General features: G+C 34.3%; 2 pseudogenes; both read left to right on the forward strand.

The window, feature by feature from the left end:
- The first annotated feature begins 983 nt into the window (after positions 1-983).
- LOC132163761 (uncharacterized) lies at positions 984-3,050 on the forward strand (annotated as a pseudogene).
- Positions 3,051-14,179: 11,129 nt separating this feature from the next.
- LOC148586216 (L-type lectin-domain containing receptor kinase IX.1-like) lies at positions 14,180-16,479 on the forward strand (annotated as a pseudogene).
- The last annotated feature ends 5,630 nt before the right edge of the window (positions 16,480-22,109 follow it).

Here is a 22,109-nt window from a genome sequence, read left to right on the forward strand (position 1 = left end):
GTGGTAGGCCACGGAAGAAGAAAGTGGAAGAGGATATTGATGAAGTTATCAAGGAGTTGTTGACTGACTTCAAAGCAACCGATGGCGAGGATGAGAACCTTTTCTATGATGCTGCTGAGGTCAATAAAGAGAAGGATGGGACGTCCAAATGGTGGGAAAAAGTTGACATTAACATAGGTGATAAAGGAGCCGATTTTGGGGAAGAGGAATCTGATGATGAAAGTGATGGTCTTGCAAGTTTGCAAGAAAGTGATGCTGCCGAGGTTGGAAAAAAAAGGAAGCGGTATAGACAGTTCAATCTAAAACATGACTTGAAGATTCCAGTGACGTTTGAGCATGGGGATCAATTTGCAGATTCAAGTTCCTTCAAGATGGCACTGAAGACGCATGCTGTGCAGAAAGGGTTTGATTACAACTACAAGCACAATGACACAAGTAGGGTGAGTGCAGTCTGTAAATTAGAGCATTGCTCATGGAGGATTCATGCCTCTACTGATGCTACCAGGACTTCTTTTCAAATTAAGACGTACTACCCGGTTCATATTTGTGGTAATCAGTACGAAAACTCCAGATGCGATGTTGAGTATCTTGTTCATGCTTATAAGAAGGACTTCAAGGATGACCCCACGTGGACACCATATGCATTGAAACAGAGGGTGAAGAGAGACCTTAACATCGATGTTCCTATTGATCGTTGCTATAGAGCGAAGAAGGAGACATTGCATCAAGTTTTTGGTAGGCACTCTAAGCAATATCGCCTCACACGTAGATACGCAATGGCAATACTCAGCACCAACCCTGGTAGTAGTGCTTTTGTACACAGAGATGGAGTATTCTTTCAGCGGATGTATATTTGTCTTGATGCATGTAAGAAGGGGTTCAGACATGGTTGTCGGCTCATAATTTGTTTAGATGCTTGTCATCTAAAGGGGGAATATGGGGGGCAATTGTTGTGTGCCATAGGCAAGGATGGCAACGACGACATGTTCCCCATTGCAATTGCTGTGGCCGAGGCAGAGACAAGAGATTCATGGTAGTGGTTCATTGCCATTTTATTGGAGGACTTATGCGGGCCAGAAGGCGGACTTGGTTGGACTATAATGTCTGACAGACAGAAGGTATTTAGTGTAAAATACTATTTCTGTTCTTATTGTGTTATTTTATTCCTTTATGTTGTTCCATATAATTTAACATAAATTTATGTGTGTAGGGGCTTGGAATTGCAGTTGAGGCTATGTTGCCACATGCTGAGCATCGCTTTTGTGTTCGGCATCTACATGCGAACCTCAAAGCGAAAGGCTACACAGGGAAAGCTATGAAGGATGAGTTGTGGGGGGCTGCACGTGCAGCCAATGTTTATGCGTTTGACCATCACATGCAGAATATATTGTCAATGGAGAAAGGTGCACACGATTACCTTAGTGGTGTACCGAAGGCATCATGGTCCAAACATGCTTTCAACTGCCAAACCAAAAGTGATATGTTATTAAACAACTTGGCCGAGAGCTTCAACGCGTGGATTAAGGAAGCTAGGATTAAGCCTATACTGACTATGCTTGAAGAAATTCGTCTGCAAATAATAGCATGCTTCCAGCAGAAAAGGAATGGAATCCGGTCGACGCACTACACAATATGCCCAAAGATCCAGAAAAAATTGGAGAGGTCAAAAAGTGATGCAAGGAATTGTATTAGTCGGTGGCAGAATGAGTTGGAGTTTGAGATCGAGGACATATACGAGCCACGGCGTTTAGTCCGGTTAGATCATCGCACATGCACATGTGGAAGATGGCAGGTGAGTGGGATCCCTTGCTCACATGCTTGTGCTACAATTTGCATGCATAAACAAAAACCAAAGGATTATTTGGATGATTATTACAAGATGGACAAGTATATGCAAAGATATGCAGCTCGAGTGTATGGCATGGAAGGTCCACAGACATGGCCAGCTGATGATCCATGCGATGAAATCAAGCCACCTATCATTAGAAGGACTCCTGGTCGACCAAAGATTAGTAGGCGAAAAGCTGTAGATGAGCCAACTAACCCCTACAAGCTAAACCGTAGTGGATATATCGTTAAATGTGGAAATTGTGGGGGTTTAGGGCATAATTATAAAGGTTGTCATTTACCTTTGAACCCGGACCGGAAGAGGTGGAAACCGAAGAAATATAAGCCGAAAAAATATGCTACTCAAGCGCAGGTAAAACAAATACATTTTACAACATAAGGTTCATATTCCAAAATTTGTTAACTTAATTATTATTGTACAAGTAATATAATAATTATTGTTGGTATTTGTCTGAATGTTTGGTTAAATTATTGTAGGGATCACAAGCTCAACCCCACCCAGAAGCAGAAGCCCACGGGTCATCACAGCCAAGTGTACGTACACATAGGGCTACTCAGTCACAGGTAAAATCCAAGTTTTTTTGTAATTAAGAAAATTCAAGTTTTTTTTTTTTTTTTTTTTATTAAGAAAACTTTTATTTCCCGATGATTCCATAGCTGCTCACTAATATCTGAAAGTTTGCTAAAATTGGTGGTGGGTACTATTCACAATTCTGGTTGAGATTATGGTATATTTCAATTTAATTAAGATCGAATTTGGGTTAGTGTGAAGTGCATTCAATAAGCTGCTTTGAGCTGCAGCATTGGTTTGACCTGTAGCTCAATGCTGCTTTGAGCTGCAGCATTGTAAAGTAAATTAAACCAATGCTGCTTTGAGCTGCAGCATTGGTTTAATTTTTTACCCGACAGTGATGGAAAAGGCATCGGATGCTTTGGAGTTTGCAGGCCGGACTTTAAGATAATTTCCTGTGTATGTGGCGACCAATGGATTGTCCTAAGTCATCACCATACAAGTGTCCCACATCATTAATTCCCAATATTGTCACCAAGTTCTTCAATTCTATGGCTGTCAAAAAAATTAAAAATATATATATATTACTTGTCATTCTAAAATGGGGAAAAACCAAAAGGTATAACTTAATATTGGTTTGTCCTGTTGTTGGCTTGTAACTTTTAATTTTGCTCTGCATCTCCAGCAATAATCCTTGTTATCAAAAAAAGCTAACTTTACTATAATAGAAACTGGTTATTGAGATGTGATATTGTCTTTGCTTATGTAATGGATGAACTCAGTATACCTATTTAGGATAAGGTCCGATGGTGTATGCATTTTTTCAGAAAACATTGATGATACTATAATAGAAGCTAACTCTACTTATCAAAAAAATAAAATCAATAAGTAATGGGAGCTAACTCTAAGCTGGATCTTATAGAAAGGGTGCTTTAAGTTTAAGGTTAAGGAGGATTAAAATCTAGTATATGCAATGCAAGTTCAGTGTTGCACAGATAATTTGGAAATGCTTCATAATCTTTGTTTTCTATTAGAAAATTGTCTATTTAAAGAAGTGTTTGTACAAGTAATATAATAATTATTTGGAAATGCTTCATAATCTTTTCCTTTTTTTTAACACATTTTTTGGATCCTAACATGAACGACAGGCAGAGGCAGAAGCCCACGGGTCATCACAGCCAAGTGTACGTACACGTAGGGCTACTCAGTCACAGGTAAAATCCAAGTTTTTTTGTGATTAAGAAAACTCTTATTTCACGATCATTCCTCCCCCTTTTTTTTAACGCATTTTTTGGATCCCAACATAAACGACAGGCAGAGGCAGAAGCCCACGGGTCATCACAGCCAAGTGTACGTACACGTAGGGCTACTCAGTCACAGGTAAAATCCAAGTTTTTTTGTAATTAAGAAAACTCTTATTTCACGATCATTCCCCCCCTTTTTTTTTTAACGCATTTTTTGGATCCCAACATGAACGACAGGCAGAGGCAGAAGCCCACGGGTCATCACAGCCAAGTGTACGTACACGTAGGGCTACTCAGTCACAGGTAAAATTCAAGTTTTTTTTTTTTTTTATTAAAAAAACTATTATTTACCGATGATTCCATAGCTGCCCACTAATATCTAAAAGTTTGCTGAAATTGGTGTTGTAATTTAGTAAATTAGTCTGCGGTTTTTTTTTGCACTTAAAAAACTCATATACTTGTGCTTAATTTGTAATATTCACAATGATTTCCGGTTTTTTTTTTTATATGTTGGTATTGGTCTTAATTATTATTTTTGTTAACGCATTCTTTGAATCCCAACATGAACCACAGGCGGAAGCAGTAGCGGAATCATCACATCATGGTAGTACACGTAGGGGTACACGTGTACTAAGAAGCCGAGGAAGTGGTGCCACACAATGATCACATTTATCACTTACCAGATCTCTTCATTTTGCCTTTTTCTCGCATACCCATTTCATAATCAAGTGATATGTCAGCTTTTTTTGTTTTATGTTTGTAATATAAAAAACAATTGGGGGATTCATTTTGGGACTTTATGTGCTTGTTAGCTTCAATGTTGTTCATGAAGCATTAAACGTGCACTGTTAGTTATTGAATTATATTTTGGAATTTCGTCATGGCAATTACCAATTCCAGATTGTATTAGTGGATGGATAAAATTAATTCTGCCTGTAAATTCTACTGTAGGGTTCAATATTTCAGACTTAAGAGCAACATACAAATAAAACTAATGCATGGAAATAGTTGTTCCATAAAAGTAATCAGCCAACCTGATAATTACGAACAATCTGGATTTTTACATAATTGTTACATAGAAGCCATAACCATATATCCACGTGGACAACATAGCTCAGTAAACAATATCCTTGACAACAACAAAATAGATAGTCTATTCCACTGATAATAATCTAATTGCCTCATTCCCATGCCTCAATGCCCCATCAACCTTAGACAAATCAACAGTACACAAATCACCAACAAAAAAATCAACAAATATGTTTGGATCTTTAGTTGGCCCCTAAGTAATGACACTTCACATTTCAGGGAATGAACTTGTTTATACAGCGCAGGTAGGACCTCCCTTCCGCGAGCACAAGTTTCTTCGTCATACCATTGGAAAAAACGACATTGGCCAACTTTCTGTAATTACACAAAAAAAATCTGATAATTACGAACAAGTACGAAGTAATAACTATTTGTTAAAACCAAATTATCCAAATTCAAATACCTTTTTACGGTCATACATAGCACACCCATAGAATCGCCTCCCAGGATTTTTTATAGTAGTGGATGTTATAATTGGGCTTGTAAGTCCACACCTACTCTGCACAGGTTCCATATCCTCTTTCACCGATGATGTTATAGATGCCGACGACATTGACTGTTCATTTTACAGTAAAACCCACAATTATTAGAAGTAATCACAGTTCCCTAATGGGTTTCACTAAATAAAATTCACAAACCTTTTTCATCTTCCCATCGTAGAATTCGCTTTCATTGTATCCTATCCTGAAATCTTTCTTCCTCCTGTTCATCTTATAATATGAACCTAACAATATATAACTAACATGTGAGAGAATAATCAAGCTCATAAAAGAAAAATAAAATCAAGCTTGCCAAAAAATTATTCTCACTTCAATTTGTAATCTAAACAATACTGGGAAAAAAAATGTACCCTAAACCCTAAACAAAAGATAATCACATTGTTTAAAATGTGATTCCCCTACAGAAATAGTACTGCTCAATTTGTAATCTAAACAATACTAAGTTGTTAGTGCAGTAGCTGGAGATGGTATATGAGCATAGGCGGCTCCCTACAAACATGCAAATATACAGTGTAATCAAACATGCAATAAGAAGAAATTAGCCGTAACATCCAACCACGTATATAATACTGCTCAATTGTAGAATGATGAAACTTCCCTAAAAAAATTTACGAAGTCATCAAAACCCAACCAACCACAATCTATCATATCCCAACAATAATACCACTTTTTTTTCCATTGAAAAATACTTTTCTTCCAAATGTTAATACTAATATGATTAACATTTCTTTCAGTAATTGACCTTTCTTCTCATCAACTAAAAAGGTGGCAAAAATATTGGAGGACCTAAAAACAAAGACATGCATAGAAAAGTATGGCATGAACTATTAGGTAAAAAAAAAAAAAAAAAAAAAAAAAAATACTGCTCAATTGTAACATGATGATGCTGGCGTAAACTATGCAGAAAGAATTCCTATTTTCATGTCCTCGACAATCCACCATTTGAGTAGAGAAGCAAAAAAAATCAAATAAATAGTTATACGGATGAAAAAATCCCCCTTGACCAACTTGCCAGTTCACACGAAAAAACAACTGTCTCATTCCAGGACCACAACCAAGGTGGACCACACCCACTGCCAATCAACAATAATATTGGCTTAAAATCGCAATATTCGACAGATGTTGGACAAAAAACAGGTTGGGGATGGGGTTTCGACCAAAAGCTTCCAACACAACAAAAAAATTCAAAAAACAACTACTAAAGGCTTCCATTTCAGTCAATCAACAAAACCCACAAAGAAATTTCGGAAAATACCTTCGTCGAAACCAGATTTTTCCGATTCAAAATATTGTGATTTGATGGAAACCTAGCCGGAAAAGTGACGCCGGAATGGGTGATTTAACCGGTGGGTACTGTCGCCGGTGGCCTCTGTCACCGGTGGTTCTGTCTCCGGTGGGTTCTGTCGCCTGCGGGGTCTGCGTCGGTGGGTTGCCGCTTGAGGTGTATCGGAAGGCTTGTATTTTGACCGTATGAAACTTGAGAGTTTCAAAGAAGAAGGCCTCAATTTTAAGCCAAACTCACCGTTTTGGATGGTCCAAAACGGTGAGTTTTATATCCTACATGTCCAATGTGAACACGTAGGATACAAAATTCTACTGAGGTGGACTTAAGTAAAACGGTACGTTTAACTCAAATAACGGAAGTTAACAAAAATTAACGGTAAAGAGTTTTTTAGTAGTTTCGAGTGACCCAAGGACTAAATTTCCGAAAAAAAATACTCAGGGAGTTTTTAAAAAAAACGCGTTTACCTAAGGATTTTATATATGATTTCCTTATTTTTATTAACTGAATTAAAAATAAAAAAAAAATAAAAAACTTCTACATTCTAATTTGTAAAAAATTTATATCCCTGTGATATCGACTAACTAACCTCAACTTTTAATTTAATAATTAAATTGAGCTAAAAAGTCTTCAGTTCATCACATGGCTAGCCTAGAACTAGAAAGTTCTCTTAAATAAATTTTTTCTTACGTATTCCCACTGTGCGGTCCCTCCCTCTTTTTGACTTGACCGTTTCAGCATATTGGGTCTCTCTGTTCACCATTGAGACCTGTACATATCAACAAATCAATTAAATGACAATTTTTTTAACCAAGGGCCGTTTATTCCAAAAGATTTAAGTACCAAGAATAAAAAATGTATCAGTTTTGAGTGATGATTCACAGCACGTATTATTATTATTTTTTTTAATTAAAATATTAAATCAGTTGGGCCTACATGACTATTCGTGCACGCCCGACATGCTATTTATCATCACTCGAGATTTTTAATCAAAATATAAAACAAGTCCGTTGACTTAGAAGAAATATAAACTTCTAGAGTGTTTGACGAAAATTTTTAGATTTCATAATAATTCAATTGCTTCTATATTTTAGATTACAAATTAATAAACTTTTAGGGGGTGGTTCACTAGCCGCTGGAGGTGGCCGAGCCACTTCCATTGGCTTCGGGGGTGATCGATCCACCCCCACCCCTATCTAATTTGAGGGTAGAAAACCACTCCCAAGTAGCTAGCGGCTGGGGGTGGTGGGTGGATCAACCACCCCCAAGTAGCCGTTGGGGGTAGCTCAAGCGCCCCCAAGCAAATTTTGGGGTGGCTGGGCCATACCAAAATCGCTGTTGAGCCACCCCCTTCAGTGTTGAGGGTGGCCAATCCACCTCTAGTGGTGGCTCGACCACCTTTAGACACCTGAGGCTGGCTAATCCATCCCGCGGTGGTGGTCTAGCCACCCCTAGGGGTAGTTCAAAACTGCCCCTAATTTATATATATATACTTAATTTTATCAATTACTATCCAAACATAATCTCAACTGTCTTTTTACTCGGTATTCACACTTAAAAAAAATAAATAAATCAAAATTGAATTGAGTTCAAAACCAAAAAATTGCTTTCCTAAACAAGGTTAATGATTTATTTATTGAGTTTGTAAAAGAATATGAGAAAAATATAAAAAAAATTACAGACATCAATCATTCTTTATAAAAATATTATTCACCTAATACTAAAAAAAAAAAAAAACGAACGATTTCTCTTATAATAATTAAATTGGACTTAAAAAAACACCTTTGGCCTCATCATCTCTCTCTCTCATAAAATTTTCCACATCCTTATCCTACATTCTTCAATTTGAGATTAATTAATCTATTTGATTAGCATCGGAGAACTTTCTCTTACGTACGCACTCCCCATAGGCTTTCTGTTTTGACTTGACCCTTTCAGCCTATCGGGTCTCCCCCATGTTCAGACATGTACATTAGTACATATCACCTCATCATTTAAATAGCAGTTTTTTTGAACCAACCCTCTTATTAGAGATAAACAACAACCTCAAAGTCTTCGCAGTTTAAGGTTAATAATGTTCATTGCATAAATCAATTGTATATATATATATATATATATATATATATATATATATTAGAAAAAAATATAAAAAAGCCTTCCAAACTAATAGTAGTTTTTGAAGAGTCCCGTAATATTCAAAAAGTGTTAAAGTAGACCATCAAATTATCAAAGTATGTCAAAAAAGTCACATCTTTTTTCATATTTCGATAATATTCTTATTCTTTTAAAAACTAAAATAAAAAATTAATTTTTTAAAAGGAAAAAAAAAAAAAGGGGGAAAGGGGTGGCGGCTAGTTGAGCCCACCACATGGTTTGATTTTGCATTTATTTATATTTTTTATACCGCACAACACGATCAATTTGTAATTTAAGCCAACTATAGTAGCTAATTTTTTTATTTATTCCAAAAAAAAAAAAAATTGTACTTATTCGACGCTTGATTTTTTTTTTCTTTTTTCTTTTGTTTAAAAAATAGTTTAGTTTATTTTTTTATTTTTTGAATTTTTTTATTTAGTTTTTAAAAGAATAGGAGTATTATAGGAATATAAAAAAAGATATGTCTATTTTGACACATTTTTGATAGTTTGATGAGCTACTTTATACCTTTTGAACATTGCATGACTTTATCGCAAATGACTGTTAGTTTTAATGTCTTTTTATAATTTTTTCCATATAGATAAAAGATAAATACTTGTTGAAAAAGTAAAACTAATATTAGTAGAAATAGTAAATATAATCCTAATAAGGAAATGAAATAATTAAAGTGCATCTAAGGAAAATTTTATTATATGTTATTTCCGCTGCGTTAATTATTATTATTATTATTATTATTTTGAAGAACACTGTTAATTATTGCAAAAGGAATATTTTCCACTTTCACCCTTGCATTTTAGGTGGAACGTTACAACTTTTGTGTCTCATTTTACATTTTAATTTACCCAATGCTCAAAATGTTTTTTTTTTTTTTTTTTTGAAAGGAATCATTTCAGTCTCATTCATTGATAAATGAGCATAAAGCTCAAATAACACAGAACAAAAGTTTCAAAGCAACCATAGCCGAAGCTACGAGATTACAAGCGTCAAAAATGACGTATTATATTTCAGACTCAAATAAAATCGACTAACTTATGACTAATGCTCAAAATGTCTTAGTGTGTAGATGATATACATGTGTATGTGTTTCTACCTTAAATATGAACTCATTTAAGACGTTTATCATGTTTTGACTATTAACGTTTATAATGTTGACCGAATGTTTCAGTATTTATTATTTAGAAAATTATTTTGTGTAATTTAATGCTCTCAGTTTCCTTGTAATTTCCTAGCAACTCAAAGGCAATTAGTTAACGCACCTATAGCAAGTCCTAACTATCCGGAGTGTTACATAAGACTTTTCAAAACAAAAATCATATTTTAGAAAACTTTTTACATCTTTTTATAGAAGTATTTTGAAAGAACAGTACTACACTTTTTTGTAGCCAAAAGATCCTAAATTTTATGTTGTCCTTTTTTTTTTTTCTTTATTTCATTTGCTTAATGCATATCTATTGTGCTGCATGTCGTTTTAAATTAATCTTTAAGGTGCCAATTAAAAAATTGTCTTAAAATATGTTTGAACTACAACATTTTTAACATTTTGCTTGAGTTGAAAACATGATTTTGGAGTACTGTATCTTGTGGGAGAGAGTGATTTCAATTTGAGGGGTGGTTTCAATGGACCATTTTGAGAAATCTCTTAAGAAGAGAGTAAGGGAAAGGAACAAAGCCCACTGAAATATTTTTGTAAAGAACTTTTCTCTTTTATATCAATTCATATATAGTTCTATGGAATTGAGTTTTCTTTTTTACATTTCAATGTTATAAATGAAACTAATTAATTAACTTAATTGGCTGAATTAAGATGAGGCATTTAAAAATACGTAATTCAAATGGTCCCATGTTAAGCCGTCCTGATGGACCACTTTTTTTGTACTTGAAAAAAGTGTTGAAAATTTCGTGCGCAATCACATGGCCATGGGAGGACCACTTTAAAAGCTTGGGGCAGTAAACATGATCCTCACAATATTTTTGAATTACATCTGCAATTACTTCAATGATCAAGATAGGCTATCATGATTGATATGTTATAATCTTATCAAATAGAATGTCTAATTCCATCACCGTTTATGATCTAGGGTTAATTTGTAAGTCACAAGGTATTATCGCTTAAATCGTATGTGTGATAATGTCATTTTAACATACTTATTATACCATATTAATGTAACTTAAGGGCTACATATGCATAAATGTCACACACATTTATATAAAGATATACCCAATATTCTAATAAATTTCGTAAAATAAACAACTTTATTGATAAACAAAAAATGTCATACGCACAACACAAATTAGATTTAGGGCACTATCCCTAACATTCTTTCACTTTCCCTCAAACCCAATTTAACATGCATTCTGAAAACCATTCCCTTTAGGTGAGACTCAAAAGTGTTTTATCATCCTTCATACATTGATTTCAAATGTCATTTCCTAAACACCACTTCCACTCCCAACACTTTTTAATATAATTAGCATTAATTAAAAAAATATATAATATTTTTATTAACTGAATTAAAAAAAAAAAAAAAAAAAAAAAAAAAAAAAAAAAAAAAATTCTACATTCTAATTTGTAAAAAATTTATATCCCTGTGATATCGACTAACTAACCTCAACTTTTAATTTAATAATTAAATTGAGCTAAAAAGTCTTCGGTTCATCACATGGCTAGAACTAGAAGGTTCTCTCGAATAAATTTTTTCTTACGTATTCGGTATTCCCCACTCTGCGGTCCCTCCCTCTTTTTGACTTGACCGTTTCAGCATATTGGGTCTCTCTGTTCACTATTGAGACCTGTACAGATCAACAAATCAATTAAATGACAATATTTTTAACCAACGGCCGTTTATTCCAAAAGATTTAAGTACCGAGAATAAAAAATGTATGAGTTTTCTAATCAAAATATAAAACAAGTCCGTTGACTTAGAAGAAATATAAACTCCATAGGCATAGAGTGTTTGACGGAAATTTTCAGATTTCATAATAATTTAATTGATTCTATATTTTAGATTACAAATTAACAAACTTTTATGGGGTGGTTCACTAGCGGCCGGAGGTGGCCGAGCTACTTCCATTAGCTTCAAGGGTGGTCGATTCACCCACTAGAGGTGGCCGAGCCACCCCCACCCCCATCTAATTTGGGGGTAGCAAACCACTTCCAAGTAGCTAGCGGCTAGGGTTGGTGGGTGGATTGACCGCCCTCAAGTAGCCGTTGAGGGTAGCTCAAGCGCCCCCAAGCAGATTTTGGGGTGGCTCAAAATTACTGTCAAGCAACCCCCTTCAATGTCGAGGGTGGCCAATCCACCTCTAGTGGTGGCTCGACCACCTTTAGACACCTAAGGTTGGTTGATCCACCCCTCGATGGTGGTCTGGCCACCCCTAGGGGTGGTTCAAAACTGATCATAATTTTTTAAAAAAAATATATATATTTTTTTTTTAATATTTTAATACTTAATTTTATCAATTACTATCCAAACATAATCTTAACTATTTTTTTACTCGATATTCACATTACAAAAAAATAAAAAATTCAAAAATGAATTGAGTTCAAAACCAAAAAATCTCATTCCCAAACAAGGTTAATGATTTATTTATTGAGTTTGTAAAAGAATATAAGAAAAATATAGAAAAATTATTGACATCAATCATTTCTTTATAAAAATATTATTCACCTAATACAAAAAATAAAAAAATAAAAAAATAAAAAAAAACCAACATTTCTCTTATAATAATTAAAGTGGACTTTAAAAAACACCTTTGGCCTCATCATCTCTCTCTCTCATAAAATTTTCCACATCCTTATCCTACATTCTTCAATTTGAGATTAATTAATCTATTTGATTAGCATCGGAGAACTTTCTCTTACGTACGCACTCCCCAGTGGCTTTCTTTTTTGACTTGACCCTTTCAGCCTATCGGGTGTCCTCCATGTTCAGACATGTACATATCACCTAATCATTTAAATAGCAGTTTTTTTGAACCAACCCTCTTATTAGAGACAAACAACAAGCTCAAAGTCTTCGCAGTTTAAGGTTATTATATCTTTTTGTTTTGGTCAATAACGTTCATGACTTGATCAGGTCTTTTCGGTGTAAGTTTGCAGTCCCAAACAGAAGAGCTCCGCACTGTAGCTGGAACAGCACTGTTCCAGTTACACAGTGCCAACTGACACGTGGCAGCAAAAATTGATTTTTTTATCTTAATTTTTTTTTTTAAAAAAAAAAAAAAAAAAAAAAAAAAAGAAAAAGGAGCCACCCCCTTGGCCAAAAATGGGGTGGCCCGGCCACCCCATTTTGGCCAAGGGGTGGCTGGAACCACCCTAGCGTTCTCCTTTTTTTTAATTTTTTTTTTTTTTAAATATTTTGATTTTTTTTTTAAAAAAAAAAAATTAAGATAAAAAAATCAATTTCTGCTGCCACGTGTCAGTTGGCACTGTAGCTGGAACGACACTGTTCTAGCTACAGTGCCATCTGACACGTGGCAGTAAAAATTGATTTTTTTTTTTTTTAAAGCAAAATATTTTTTTTTAAAAAAAAAAAAAAAAAAAAAGGAGGAGAACGCTGGGGTGGTTCCAGCCACCCCTTGGCCAAAATGGGGTGGTCCGGCCACCCCCTTGGCCCAAAAAAAAAAAAAAAAAGGGCACCGGGTGCATTTGGGGGTGGCCGGACCATCCCCCAAGGGGCTGGGGTGGTTTCGGCCACCCCAAACCGGCCGTATGGGGTGGCCGAAACTACCCCAGCCCCTTGGGGGTGGTCCGGCCACCCCCAAATGCACCCGTTCCCTTTTTTTTTTTTTTTTTTTTTGTTTTGGCCAAGTGGGTGGCCGGACCACCCCCTTGGCCATGGGGGTGGTCGAACCACCCCCAGATCGGCTGGAGCCACCCCCTTGGACAAAAATGGGGTGGTCCGGCCACCCCATTTTGACCAAGGGGTGCCTGGAACCACCTCAGTGTTCTCCTCCTTTTTTCTTTTTTTTTTTTTCTTTTTTTTTTTAATATTTTGCTTTTAAAAAAAAAAAAAAAAGATAAAAAAATCAATTTATGTTGCCACGTGTCAGATGGCACTGTAGTTGGAACAGTGCCGGCCCCGGCTCTTGCCAAACATAGCTTAAGAGTAATTCCACTTTATTTATAGCTTTTCATATTACAATTATCTGCAAATAATTTCTTCTCAAACCCAATTCAAATCATGGCTTTTTACATCCTCAACATCAAACACTTCCCATTTCCAAAGTTTCTAAGCCTCTTTTATCTCCTAATGATCTCCAATTTTTTTTTTTTTTAAAATACTTTTTTTTTTTTTTAATTAAAAAAAAAATTAAATAGGTGTCACGTGTCAATATCTGATTAGTCCACGTATCAGTCCTAACGGTCAACTAACAGATAGACTAAGTTGGTCCTTTATCAAAACTCCAGGGGGGTCCTGTGATCAAAATAAAACTCCAAAAAATAAAAATAAAATTCATAAACCCCAGGAATATTAGGTATTTAACCCTTTATATACGTCTATAATCTGCAATTTCTTCTCAGACCCAACCTTCCTTGTTGCAAGTTCCAATACTCATGGCTTTTTACATCTTCAAGAACAAACATTTCCCATTTCCAAAGCCCCAAATCCTCTTTTATCTCTTCATGGTCACCGATTTCTTCTCACCACTACCCCCATTTACAAGTGCTTTTTCCTTCACCTTCACCACTTTCACTTCGGATGCCAAGTCCAGTATAACAAATTACAGAGCTTTCGCTGAGAATCATGTCCTCCAACTCACCGGCGACCAGGAAAATACAAAGCCTTTTATAGGTCGAAGCACGTATGCCAGTCCCATGCACCTGTGGGACAAGGAATCGGGAAACCTCGCAGATTTCACTACCCATTTTTCCTTCGTCATTCATTCTCAAAACAACAATACTCTTTATGGAGATGGGCTTGCGTTCTTCCTAGCACCTACCGATTCAACAATGCCTGATAACTTCACACAAGGTAGCGGTCTGGGTCTCACTGAAGATGACCAGCAATTAAACTCGACCAACAATCATTTTGTCGCTGTGGAGTTTGACATCTTTTCTGACCACTCTACAAATACATGGGATCCGCCTGGCGAACATGTAGGTATTGATATAAACTCCATGCTATCTGTTGCTAATGTGTCATGGCAGGGGGGTAGTATATCTATTAGGGAAGGGAGAATTAATGAAGCTCAGATTAGTTATAATTCTACTTCTCATAATTTGAGTGTTCTCTTCACTGATCTCATAAACAATGCTACTGTATCATGGCAAGCCCTTTATTATATTGTTGATTTGAGAGTTCACCTACCAGAATGGGTAACTTTCGGATTCTCAGCCGCAACAGGAGGTTCTATTGCAATGCATACCATTCACACATGGGATTTTAGTTCGGAAGATATTGTTACCAAACCAACAGTAGTGGCAGGTAGTCCGAGTCCGAATCCGGCCCCCAACCCAAGGAAAAACAACAGGTTAGAATTTGCCGTAGGGTTGGGTGTTGGTGGATCTTTTTTGTTTGGTGGGTTGGCTTTAATTCTATTTTGCTTTTGGAAAAGGAATAGGAGTCACACAGAAGAGGACCTTGCCCTTGATAGTTGCATGGATGAGGAATTTCAAAGAGGGACAGGACCAAAGAGGTTCTCGTTGAAAGAATTGGCTCATGCCACGAATAATTTCAATGATGAAGAGAAGCTAGGTCAGGGTGGATTTGGTGGGGTTTATAGAGGATTCTTAAGGGATTCAAACTCTTTTGTTGCTGTTAAGAGGGTGTCAAAAGGGTCTAAACAAGGGATAAAGGAATATGCATCAGAAGTTAAAATTATTAGTAGTTGAGACATAGGAATTTGGTGCAGCTCCTTGGCTGGTGCCATGAAAGAGGAGAACTCTTACTTGTCTATGAGTTCATGCCTAATGGAAGCTTAGATTCACACCTTTTTACACAAGGGAACTTATTTGTATGGGTAATGAGGTACAAAGTTGCTCAAGGATTGGCATCGGCATTGTTTTACTTGCATGAAGAGTGGAAGGAATGCGTTGTGCACAGAGATATAAAATCAAGCAACATTATGCTTGATTCAAACTTTAATGCCAAACTTGGGGATTTTGGGCTAGCGAGGTTTGTGGACCACTTGAAAGGGTCACAAACCACTGTTTTGGCAGGTACCATGGGCTATATAGCTCCAGAATGTGTCACAACCGGTAAAGCTAGTAAGGAATCAGATGTCTATAGCTTTGGAATTGTTGCATTGGAAATTGCTTGTGGAAGAGGGCCAATCAATCCCAAGGCCCCTGAAGATCAAGTAGTCACGGTGGAGTGGGTTTTGAAGCTGTATGGAGTAGGAAAACTACTTGAAGCAGCTGATCCAAGGCTAGGGGGAGATTTTGATGAGCAACAAATGGAGCGCTTGATGATTGTTGGGCTTTGGTGTGCTCATCCCGATCGAAACCTCCGGCCTTCAATAAAGCAAACAATTGATGTACTCAATTTTGAGACTCCAATTCCTATTCTCCCATCAAATATGCCAGGGCTATCACATCTTACCCCTAATATGAGTCAACATGCAATGTCACTTTCTATATCGAGTGGTTCTGTTGATCATATATGACGGAGGACAGAATCAATATTCCAGCAATAATTACACAAACTCCTCTCTTTTCTCCGCATCTTCTGCAACTTCTCAATTTGCATCGCTTCTGCATACGCATTAAAGTGGTTAGAGGTACACTTGGAATTCTCATTGTTTGATTAGGTGTTAAATTTTTCTCCTACATTATCACTTCTTTGTGTTTCATTTTACATTTAAGTTTGACCAATGCTCAAAATGTATTAGTGTGTAAATGATGTATCTGCGAATGTGTTTTCTACCTTAAATATGAATTTCATATGATACATGAATACACAACCTAATAGTCCCAAATTGTGATCTTGTGATGGATTGAACATCATAATATTATAATATATTACGTATAAAGCCTTCAAAAGAAAATTTTAAAATTGTGATAATTCTCTTTAAATTTTGACAAGGACTCGCTAATTATAAAAACTAGCTTAGAACCCGTGCTATGTGCGAGATTATTCATTATAATTTGATTTTAAAACTTTTTGATAAGTAAACGAATATAAAAAGAATAATTTGATTTTAAGACTTAAAACACATCTCCATTGTATTTTTTATTATAGGTCAAATCTATCATGCCTATTTCAATATATATATATATAAAATAAAAAATAAAATAAAAAAATACAAAAGAAGAATAGTTGAATACCCACAAAAAAAAACAAAAAAAAAAAAAGCTGAACAAAAAATTTCACAAAACAAAATGGAAACATATTCTACCTAATCTCTAATTTAAAACAGTATTTGGTATAAAAAAAATTCTCAAGAAACAAACTTAAGATCATCAATTCACAATTGCTAAAAATTTATACATAAAAGCACAAAGATATATTCATCTCGAATATCTCATACCTTAAATCATAGTTTGGAATCACATATATTTTTATAAAACTGATCAAATAAACTTTCAATCTCATGGGAAGAAGAGGAAAACAGAGAGCATGCCTTAGAGAGAACGTTGTTTCCGTCGTTAGAGAGAAGGAAGAAACAGCGTCAAACTGAACTGGTTCAATTTTTTTAACCGGTTCCGGTTCATACATACTGAACAAAAAAAAAAAAACAAAATTTTGAGCCGCAAATCTTTTAATAAATTAATGATATAAAATAAAATAAATAAAATTTTGAACCTGTAAATCTTTTAATAAATTAATGTCGCAAATCTTTTAATAAATTTCCGGTTCATACATACTAAACAAAAATAAAAAATAAAAAATCAATCTTCCCTTAATCTAAAAAATAAATTAAAATAACCTAAATTCGTCCCGTTATGTGTAGTTTAAAATGAAAAGCATAAAGAAAAAGAAAAAAAAAAAAAAGGGCAAGAAACCATGAATTTTGATTATCAAAGTATTAATATAAAATTAGCATAAAATTTTAATGTTTTTGGTGTAATACCTATTATATTTTAATACAAATAAAACTCATAATTCTAAACATTCAAAAAAGCAAATTAAAAAAAAATAAAAAAAAATAAAAAACATTCAAATGAAGAATAGTTGAATACTCACAAAAAAAAAAAAAAAAAAAAAAAAAAAAAAAAAAGCTGAGCAAAATTTTGAACCCGCAAATCTTTTAATAAATTAAGAGAAATGCTATAGTGCAATAAAATAATCATTTTTGGCCCATCAAGTGCTAGGTGGCAAGAGATCATAGGCCACATCTATAATTGTTGTGGCCCCACCCATTGATAAGCCTATGACCTCTTAGCACCTAGGACTTTTATGGGCAAAAAATGATTATTTTATTGCACTATAGCATATCTCATAAATTAATGATACAAAATAAAATAAATAAAATTTTAAACCTGCAAATCTTTTAATAAATTAATGTCGCAAATCTTTTAATAAATTAATGATACAAAATAAAACAGCAATTAAAAAATATGGACACGGTAAATCTTTTAATAAATTAATGATACAAAATAAAATTTAAGATTTTTAATAAATATGGACATGTGTCGCAATTCTAAGTACTCTCTACGTCAAAACTCGGCTTTTAGAAAACAAAATTTTGAACCCGCAAATATTTTAATAAATTAATGATACAAAATAAAACAGCAATTAAAAAATATGGACACGGCAAATCTTTTAATAAATTAATGATACAAAATAAAATTTAAGATTTTTAATAAATATGGACACGTGTTGCAATTCTAAGTACTCTCTACGTCAAAACTCGGCTTTTAGAAAACAAAATTTTGAACCCGCAAATCTTTTAATAAATTAATGATACAAGATAAAATAAATTAAATTTTGAACCTGCAAATCGTTTAATAAATTAATGTCGCAAATCTTTTAATAAATTAATGATACAAAATAAAATTTAAGATTTTTAATAAATATTGACACGTGTCGCAATTCTGATATGGACACGTGTCACAATTCTAAGTACTCTCTATGTCAAAATTCGGCTTTTATATATATATATATGATTAGAAGCATAAATAACAAATAAATAAAACATTTACTTTAATACCAAGTTTAGTATTTGTTTATGAGAATGATAAATATTAATGAATCAATATTTTAACCGTTAATGTTACCAAATCTTGCCAATTTTGACTTGATTTGCGTTAACAAATAGCGTGCCAATGATAAGTTGATTTTGTATGGAAAAAGGTACGTATTTAATGATAAATTATTTATTATTATCATCTGACTAATTGATATACATTTATTAAGGAATTTGTTGGTGTCTGATTGTATATATAATTTGATCCTTAATGAGTAACTTCATCGGTTGTGAACCACGCTTTATGAAGTAGAGGCCATTAGTTCGAATTTTCCATCCTCCTTCTCTTAAGTGGACATATAAAAAATAAAATAAAAAATTGGGACAGAGTTTTTATCGAAATTGGGTTAAAAAAATTTCTTATAACTTAATTTATAAAAATAAAATGTGTCATCTACATGTGAAAAACACATGCTTTATTTAATTACAAAGACAAAATTCAAAAAGCATGCATGTTCCTCTCCTACACTATTTAAAAAAACATTGATTTTCAACAACCTGAAAGACTTTTTTAATATTTTTAAATGTGGTTGTCTATATGATGTCTGAGACAAGAAACACCGAGCTATGTTTGGCAAAGGACCCAAGAATCTAAAAAATTCTTTTCAAAATCAATCACAATATTTTTATTTTTTACATTATATCAATTATTTTTTATTATTATTTAAATAAAAAACTCACTATAAAACAAATTTTTTTTCATTTTTTTATACAAAATATTCTTACTTTTTTCTCTCATATTAATCAAATTTGGTACAATACTTTCTCCTTTTACCATTCCATTGCCAAACACTGCCCAAAGTCTATAGCACATGCATTGGTCTCACAATTGTCCCGTGTTGACTACGGACTCTTTTTTTTTCTTTTTCTTTTTTCCTCATTTATTTCTACATTAATCAGTCAGACGACCTTTTATATATTTATTTAATTTAATTTGTGACTGAAGTTGACTGGCGTGTTTCTCAAGTCAATCAACTCTCTAGAATAGTTTTAGGGTAAAGATATAGCGCACGCCGGCCGTGATTTTTTTTTTATTATTATTTTATTATTTTAATTTTTTTGAAAAAAAAAAAAAAGAAAAATTTTTAGCCTGGCGTGCTTCACTGTTGAAGCGCGCCGGGCGTGCTCTGAATCATGACCCGTAGTTTTAAATTGGTTTGACGCTCCAATTTTGAAGGAAGATGGATAGGTCCACTTTTTTTTCAAATGAAATAATTACTATCAATTTTATAGTTAGAGACATTGACGATTTTTTTTTTTTTTTTTTTTTTTTTTTTAGTTTGAGAGATACATTATCCTAATTAAAAGTTTGAGAAGATCATCAATTAGGTGATAATTTGAGGGGAGAATTGCTATATTTCCTAAATTTTTTTATCAAAAAGTTAGTTTTCAAATAATGTGTTATCATCGCATGAGTTGATGACACATTTCTCAAAAGAATAAATCTCATGAAATTGTAACAGATTATTTGAAAATTAACCATTCTCGTTTGAACGGGTATGAGGACTTTGCCCTAATAATAATAATAATAATAAAATCCAAGAGTTAATTGAGATTGTCATATTAGCATTGTAAGATAAAAATGTAGTATATAACATTTTCTTGTGACAAATAAGGTCCGAATCTCAATTTGATAATTAAAGCCTTAAGTTTTCTTTGATCCAAATTTCAATTGATGAATAATAAATGGAGCGCTTGATGATCGTTAGGCTTTAACGAGCTCACCTAGATCTCAATCTTAAGCCTTGAATTAGGCAAAAAAAAATTCATGTTCCCAATTTTGACACTTCATATATAATTGCCTGTTCTCCCATCAATATATCGATCCAGCGTATCTTGCTCCAATAGTGAAATGACATGCATGCAATGTAACTCTTTATATTCAATGTTGCTTTTGAGTTTGAGGGAGGACCAAACCATTCTTCAAGCAATAGTCACAAAAATTCCTGATTTAAGGCCATGAAGGCAAGTTAGTTGAGATGATTTGTGATTTCGTTCTGTTACAAAAATCGTGGTTTTCTCCGATTGTTCCTTCTATTATGGTTGCCAGGAAACATTCTTTTTGTGGGCGTTTCTCTTGGTGGTCCTTATTGATTGATATGGTTACCAAATACATAGCAAGTTGGTGGTATAATTATGAATAAATAACGATTTTTCTTTCTGCAATGTGATATTTGCACATGAAACCAGGGTCCAGGACTTTTGGCAGAAGTCTATGTGGAGGAATCTCAATCGCACAATCTTGTCCAACTCATTGCCTCGATCGTCAGGATCTCACCATCATGTGGGCTCAAACACTTCGATCTCCCCACACAATGCCTCGACGGCCTCCCTGCCAAGTGGTTCCACCTGTTCCTCAAATTGACTTGTCGCACTAAATTATTTGTAGGGCCTCCTCAAACTCTCAAAACTATCAAAATTGAAATCCACCGCCGCTGGCTATTCCGAAGGCTATCATTATTTATTTCTGGTGTTTCTCTCAAATTGATGTATCCTTAAAATTACTGTTGGATTTGCATCTCATCATGATTTTAAAAGCCATAATAATTTAGAGAGACACTAAAAGAATCTGGAAATGATTTAACATTATCCTAATTGGTTGCCCAATAACCAAAATTTTATTTAAGCAAGTGGGTCCCATAGTAAGTTGGAGAGCTAATTGGTGGTAATCCTAATCTCAAACTATCACTTTATTATCAATGTCTCCCCCAAACTATTAGTTGAGTCAATTTTTTCTTCAAACTACCAAAATTTGTCAATGTCGCCCAAAGCCAACAAATTAAAGAGACAAAACTAACCTTAAAATATGACAGAAGAGAAAGTGGTCCAACCTCCCTTGACCATTTGGAGCTAATTCAGGTACATGTTAAACACTTAATTGCCACATGCCCATAGATGAAATAAGATCCTCTCAATTTCAAATGCAATGCAGAGTATTCCGTTAGTGTTTTTTAGAGGGGTAAAATTGTTATTATAATTTTTTTAACAATTTTGCCGGTCTAAAATATACTAACTGGATATTCTCAATTTCATTTGAAATGGAGAGGATCCTATTCCCCCACAGATAATGCGCCACCTTTAAAAAAAAAAGAAAAAATTTATCAAATGCACGCAGCGGTCTCTTATCGTGGATTGGATTTTGGACATTTCAATATGAACAACTTTTGAGCAAAGCTGGGCGTGCTTCTTGGTTTGGAAAAAAATGGAGAATTACTTGTCACGCGTATATATATGCATTGAATTTGAGTGTGGAAATTTATATCCATCACATCGCAATTTGTTTCTAAATTTGTATCTATTTCTTGCTTCTCTAATTACAATCTGCAATTTCTTCTTAGACCCAACCT

Source organism: Corylus avellana, chromosome 4, assembly GCF_965113065.1.
Source record: "Corylus avellana chromosome 4, dhCorAvel1.hap1.2, whole genome shotgun sequence".
NCBI classification, from domain to species: domain Eukaryota; kingdom Viridiplantae; phylum Streptophyta; class Magnoliopsida; order Fagales; family Betulaceae; genus Corylus; species Corylus avellana.